General features: G+C 49.3%; 1 pseudogene; it reads left to right on the top strand.

The window, feature by feature from the left end:
• The first annotated feature begins 2,725 nt into the window (after positions 1-2,725).
• On the top strand, positions 2,726-6,306 carry LOC125756418 (uncharacterized; annotated as a pseudogene).
• Positions 6,307-7,110: the final 804 nt, after the last annotated feature.

Here is a 7,110-nt window from a genome sequence, read left to right as displayed (position 1 = left end):
GGCAGCTGACAATCCTCGGCAACGTCGTGTCCAAAGACGGAATCCTTCCCGATCCGGCCGAGCTTCGGGCCGTGGCCGAATATCCCAAACCTACGTCAGTCAAAGAACTGCGCAGTTTCGTCGGACTGTGTTCATACTTTCTACGCTTCATACGAAACTTCGCCACCATCATATCGCCGCTGACGAAGCTCCTTGGAAGTAACGGACCCCTAAATTCGTGGTCGTCCGAGTGTGACGACGCGTTCGCAAAGCTCCGTCTTTTGTTGACGTCTCCTTCCATGCTACGCCACTACGACCCTCGGCCCCAAAGGAGGTACACACGGAAGCCAGCGGTTTAGGCCTCGGCGCTGTCCTTGCGCAACGCAAACCAGGGTTCCCCGAATATGTCGTGGCATACGCAAGCCGTACGCTTACCAGAGCCGAGACCAAATACTCAGTCACGGAAAAAGAGTGCCTGGCGATCATATGGGCCCTTACAAAATTTCGACCTTATTTGTATGGTCGCCCATTTGATGTCATCACCGACCAATCATGCACTATGCTGGCTGTCGTCATTAAAGGATCCGTCAGGCCGTCTCGCCCGCTGGGCACTTCGCCTGCAGGACTACGACATCCGCGTGCTGTACCGCAACGGACGCCAGCATACTGACGCCGACGCCCTCTCGCGCTCTCCCTTGCCTGACGACAATGCCCCCTGCTCAGTATCTCACATAACTGTTGCTTCAATCAGCCTTCACACCATCGCTACTGAACAGCGCAAGGATAAATGGATCGCCTCGCTGATCGGCTTGCTCACTGATCCGACGGCAACACCATCCACTCGCGCGTTGCGTCGTCAAGCCCACCATTTCGCCGTGCGTGACGACCTCCTGCACCGACGCAATTACAACGCCGACGGCCGCCAGTGGCTACTAGTGATACCCCGCAGTCTGCGTTCTGATATATGCGAGGCCTTCCACTCTGACCCGCAATGCGCGCACTCTGGGGTATCCAAAACTTACCACCGCATTCGATAACGATGCTTCTGGCCTGGGATGTACCGCTACGTGCAGAAGTTCGTTCGCTCCTGCCTCGATTGCCAACGCTGAAAACCTGCCAAGCACCTGTCGCCAGCAGGTCTACAACCATTACCTTGCCCTAACCGTCCGTATGGGCGCGTGGGCATCGATTTGTATGGACCACTTCCTCTGACTTCGGCTGGTAACCGCTGGGCCATCGTCGCTGTTGACCATCTGACGCGCTACGCCGAAACCGCTGCCCTCCCAGCGGCTACAGCGCGCGATGTTGCCTCCTTCCTACTACACCGATTCATACTGCGTCACGGTCCACCCCAAGAGCTTCTCAGCGATCGAGGCCGTGTCTTCTTATCGGAAGTCGTGGAAGCCATTCTGAAAGAGTGCCATGCTGTTCACCGCAGAACTGCTGCTTACCACCCGCAGACGAATGGCCTAACCGAACGCTTTAACCGCACGCTCGGCGACATGCTGTCAATGTACGTCGCCGCCGATCACACCAATTGGGATGCCATTCTGCCCTTCGTCACCTACGCCTATAACACCGCCCCTCAGAGCACTACTGGTTTTTCACCGTTCTTCTTACTGTACGGAAGGCACCCGTCGCACACCATCGACACGATACTTCCATACAAGCCGAATTCATCTGAGTGTGCGCCTATTTCTGACACAGCCAGGCTCGCTGAAGAGTGTCGCGAGCTTGCCAAGACATTTACGACGCAGGAACAAGAGCTGCAGAAGAGCATTCGCGATGGCACCACCACTTCTGAACCCACGTTCCTCCCTGGAGCGCTCGTATGGTTCTCGGTCCCTACCACTGCAAGTGGCCTTTCTTCAAAACTGCTGCCGAAATACGAAGGCCCATACCGGATCGTCGAGCGCACATCGCCGGTCAACTACCTGATCGAACCCACCGAACCAGCTTCGGACATGCGCCGTCGAGGGCGCGACATTGTCATCGTGGAGCGCCTCAAGGCCTGCTATGACCCACTCATAGTGACGAGCTGTTAGGTCGCCGGACGGCTCCCTTTTCGTACCCGGGGTAATTGTAGAGAAGCCTTGGGACACGGTAATGGGTTACCCTCTCCAGCGCCTTCTAGTGGATCGTCCTCTTTGGTTGCTTGAAAAAAGAACGCCGCTCGCGCAGTGTTCGTGCCTTGCCGTGACTGTCGCCATTACTCACTGTCGTTGAGTGCTGTCTATTAAACACCTTAACAATATATACATATATATATATATCGAAGCGCACGCCCGGGAATTCAAAACTGCGACCCCTCGTTCCGCAGCGCGCTGCCTAAGGGCTCGTTCACACAGCCGTCAAACCCTCCGTCCCGTCACCGTCGCGTCAAAAAAACGTACAGCAGACGCGACGCAGCAGTGTACGAACAGGCGACGGCGGTGGCAACGTCGATAGAGCACGTTTTTGAGCAGTGTTGACCGATCGTTGTCGTATGTTCGCTAGGCGCAGAGAAATGAAATAAACATTATTCACTAAATAAGCTAAATGAAGTTTTGTCAGTATAATGTTTGTGTAAACAAAAAATGAACTGTTAAACAGTACATTACGAACGCAATAGGGATGTTATCTGAAGCAAGAAATTGAACAGTATATATCATGGTAACTGGCAGCACTGGAAGCAGTGGCAACTCAAAAAATGGCGAGCCACGGCAACAGCGCACCTGCTGTCCTGATGCTGAGTGGTTATATGATGATGTTTCTGCTTTGCAAGCGAAGAAAGCAACGAGCGCGCAAAGCCCGGCGACCGAGTGCAGACAACGGAAGTTCGGCCACTCATCTTTGCTCATTCCTTTGCTGCGCCGGTCCGACCCTGAATACTACTTCGAGTAATTACACAGCATGGTATGTTCGTGCAGAACAGCAACAGTATTTCATAAATTGTGGCGTTATTAGTCACTTATCGTCATGGGCGATCGGAACGGTCTGCAAGGGGTGGGGGGCTGACCCCTCTGGAATTTTGGATAACATTTTTCTGGGGTAGCGATAGGCTACACAGCTTGGTTAGCATACTCAGGTCCACTTACTGCCAGCCTATTTCGCATGTTACACACTACTGACTTATATTACCGGTCAAGTCACGGGAGTGAATGAAAGGCTGTCAGTGCTGAAGTCATTTTCAAGAGATTCATTACTGCAGTACTTGAAATAGACCATTTCTAGAAAATGTTTTATATCGGCACAAATTTGTGCGCAGTTACATGAGGATGCTTCCGGCGACGTTCGAGAAGTTGCTGTCTTTGGTGAAAAGTGGGATTGAGCGTCTGGACACCAATTGGAGAATGGCCATCCCGGCGCGGACACGACTTGAAATAACACTGAGGTGAATAATGGAATAAATATGCTCATCAAGGTTGGTTTTCTGAAGATTGTCGGATGTATTAAATGCGAAGCATTTCTTAGCGAACTTCTGCGACTTTGAGCGTATCTATCTATCTATCTATCTAGCCGCCTACGACTTTGTGCTCTCCTGGTCGCTTGGTTCATCGAATGTGCACCGAAATTGGTATGGCGTAGCATGACTGTATGAAGAACATAAATGACAAGTCATAACATGAAAATCATGACACGCATGTCATGTACAGCATGATTTACATGCTACACTCATGGTGCGCTGGCGGCCGTTTCGCTAGTTTGATATACACCAAAATTGGTATCTTGCGACGTGACTGTGTGACGGACATAAATAACACGAGCTAACATGAAAATCATGACACGCATGTCATGCACAGCATGACTTACGTGCCACGCTCATGGAGCCGGCGGCAGTTTCGCTAGCTTGATCTACTCCGAAATTGGTATTGCGCGACGTGACTGTATGACGAACATAAAAACTCGAGTTAACATGAAAATCATGACACGCATGTCATGTACAACATGACTTGCGTGCCACGCTCATGGAGCGCTGGCGGCAGTTTCGCTAGCTTGACATACACCAAAATTGGTATTGCACGACGTGACTGTGTGACGAACATAAAAACTCGAGTTAACATGAAAATCATGACACGCATATCATGTACAGCATGACTTTCGTGCCACGCTCATGGAGCGCTGGCGGCCGTTTCGCTAGCTTGATCTACCACGAAATTGGTATTGCGCGACGTGACTGTGTGACGAACATAAAAACACGAGTTAACATGACAATCATGACACGCATGTCATGTACAGCATGACTTACGTGCCACGCTCATGGGGCGCTCGCGGCCGTTTCGCTAGCTTGATCTATCCCGAAATTGGTATTGCGCGACGTGACTGTCTGACGAACATAAAACCTCGAGTTAACATGAAAATCATGACACGCATGTCATGTACAGCATGACTTCCGTGCACGCTCATGGAGCGCTGGCGGCCGTTTCGCTAGCTTGGTCTACCACGAAATTGGTATTGCGCGACGTGACTGTGTGACGAACATAAAAACACGAGTTAACATGACACTCATGACACGCATGTCATGTACAGCATGACTTACGTGCCACGCTCATGGGGCGCTGGCGGCAGTTTCGCTAGCTTGATCTACCCCGAAATTGGTATTGCGCGACGTGACTGTGTGACGAACATAAAAACTCGAGTTAACATGAAAATCATGACACGCATGTCATGTACAGCATGACTTCCGTGCCACGCTCATGGAGCGCTGGCGGCAGTTTCGCTAGCTTGATCTACCCCGAAATTGGTATTGCGCGACGTGACTGTGTGACGAACGTAAAAACTCGAGTTAACGTGAAAATCATGACACGCATGTCATGTACAGCATGACTTCCGTGCCACGCTCATGGAGCGCTGGCGGCCGTTTCGCTAGCTTGATCTACCACGAAATTGGTATTGCGCGACGTGACTGTGTGACGAACATAAAAACACGAGTTAACATGACAATCATGACACGCATGTCATGTACGGCATGACTTACGTGCCACGCTCATGGGGCGCTGGCGGCTGTTTCGCTAGATTTATATACACCAAAATTGGTATCTTGTGACGTGACTGTGTAACGAACATAAATAACACGCGTTAACATGAAAATCATGACACGCATGTCATGCACAGCATGACTTACGTGCCACGCTCATGGGGCGCTGGCGGCGGCTTCGCTAGCTTGATCTACCCCGAAATTGGTATTGTGCGACGTGACTGTTTAACGAACATAAATAACACGAGTTAACATGAAAATCATGACACGCATGTCATGTACAGCATGACTTACGTGCCACGCTCACGGGGCGCTGGCGCCCGTTTCTCTAGCTTGATCGACCCCGCAGTTCGTATTGCGCGACGTTACTGTGTGACGAACATAAATAATAGGAGTTAACATGAAAACCATGACATGCATTTTCCTCAATGACATACAAGACGATTTATGCAGCTCTTTGCTGGCTGCTTCGCATTACATCGATTCCCACAATGCGTGGGATCTGTCGGCTTTTTTTTCTTACTGTATAAGCATTTCTTTCGATTTCTTCCAGGTTTCTTGCAAGTGGTGACACTCAGCGCTCGTTGTCATACTCATATTTTATTGGAAGATCGACTGTCTCCGAAATCATTTCAGAAACCACACAGGTGATTTGGGAAACCTTGAAAAAAATATACGTTAAGTGCCCCAGCAAGCCCGAGGAGTGGCGTGATATTACCAGAGGTTTTAAGCAGCGGTGGAATTTTCCTAACTGCATCGGTAAGTGGTGCAAGTAAATTTAACTTCACTGAAGCACAAATGAGAATATCGATAAAAACACTTCAGTAGGGCTCTAAGAAAGCTTGGAATACACCATAGATATTAGAGCAAGTTGCAGGCGATAAACTTATTTTGTGACTTCCTAAAAACATTTTATTTCCTTTTTGAAACGTTTCGTAACTACTTAACAACACGGGAACACATCAACAAGTGTACTGAGCGATAGGAAAGTGCGGTATCTAAAGCGCAGATGGTTATATCGTCCAAAGGAATGTCAGGTATGATGTCACGTGTGTGCATGCTGCTGTTCCCTCTGTTAAATTCATGGCAACTTAGTTTTACTTTCTTTTGCAGGAAGTATCGATGGCAAACATGTGACAGTCGAAGCCACATCTAATTCAGGATCGGAGAAGTTCAACTACAAAGGAAGCTTTAGCAAAATTTTGATGGCCATGTGTGATTCTGCATACAAGTTGCAGAATCACACATGGCCATCATGTGTGATTCTTTACGTGGAAGTTGGGCGCTCTGGTGGAGAAAGCGACGGGGGCGTCTACGGAAGGAGTGCGCTTTCCAAAGCCCTTGAGACAGAAAAGCTGGGTATTCGTTAGCCCACTGCACTTGCAGGAGGAGATGTCTCCCCTGATGTTATTCTTGGGGATGGAGCATTTCCCTTGAAAGAGTACCTCATGCGACCTTATCCAATGCGTTATATTAAAACAGACACTGAGAAAATTTATAATTACCGTCACGCTCGAGCAAGGCGTGTGATTGAGAATGCGTTTGGCATATTAACTAGTCGCTGGCGCATTTTGAGACGAAGGTTTAAGGCCACTGACGAGAATGTCAACAGATATGTACTTGCATGTGTGGCACTGCATAATTTCCTAATAACTGAAAAAGAGGAGAAAGAGAAATACTATCCTTCCAGGCTAGTTGACACAGAATCTTGGGCTGGTCAGGTAATTGAGGGCGAGTGGCGACAAAACAGTGAAACAGTGCCAGTTTTTGAAAAAGCGTCGAGGTTAGGTTCAAACAGACCTTCCCGCACAGCGCAAAAGGTTCGTCAGACATTTAGGAACTATTTCATGGGACTGGGACAACTGGAGTGGCAGTTGGATTACATACACAGGAATTCTCCGAAGCAATGAGCTCGCATTCAGGAGTGGCAGCATGCCATACTACATGTAAATACACATTCACTTGCATTCAATCTTCTTTAATATCTAACAATGCCATATGACAAGCGTGCATTAGCCTGTCTTGTTTGGCAGGCGCCAGTTCTTTGGCCGATTCGGCCATCAAATCAAAGAAAGAGACACATCGGTGCACTGGCTGCCTCTACATTGTGGCGTTCACAGCCTGCACGAAGGCGCCTGTCACATGCTTCATATCTTCATCGCTGACATCCTTTG

The sequence above is a fragment of the Rhipicephalus sanguineus genome, chromosome 11, assembly GCF_013339695.2.
Source record: "Rhipicephalus sanguineus isolate Rsan-2018 chromosome 11, BIME_Rsan_1.4, whole genome shotgun sequence".
Lineage (NCBI taxonomy): Eukaryota > Metazoa > Arthropoda > Arachnida > Ixodida > Ixodidae > Rhipicephalus > Rhipicephalus sanguineus.
Note: the sequence above shows the minus strand (reverse complement) of the source record. Positions and strands in the feature narration are given on the sequence as shown.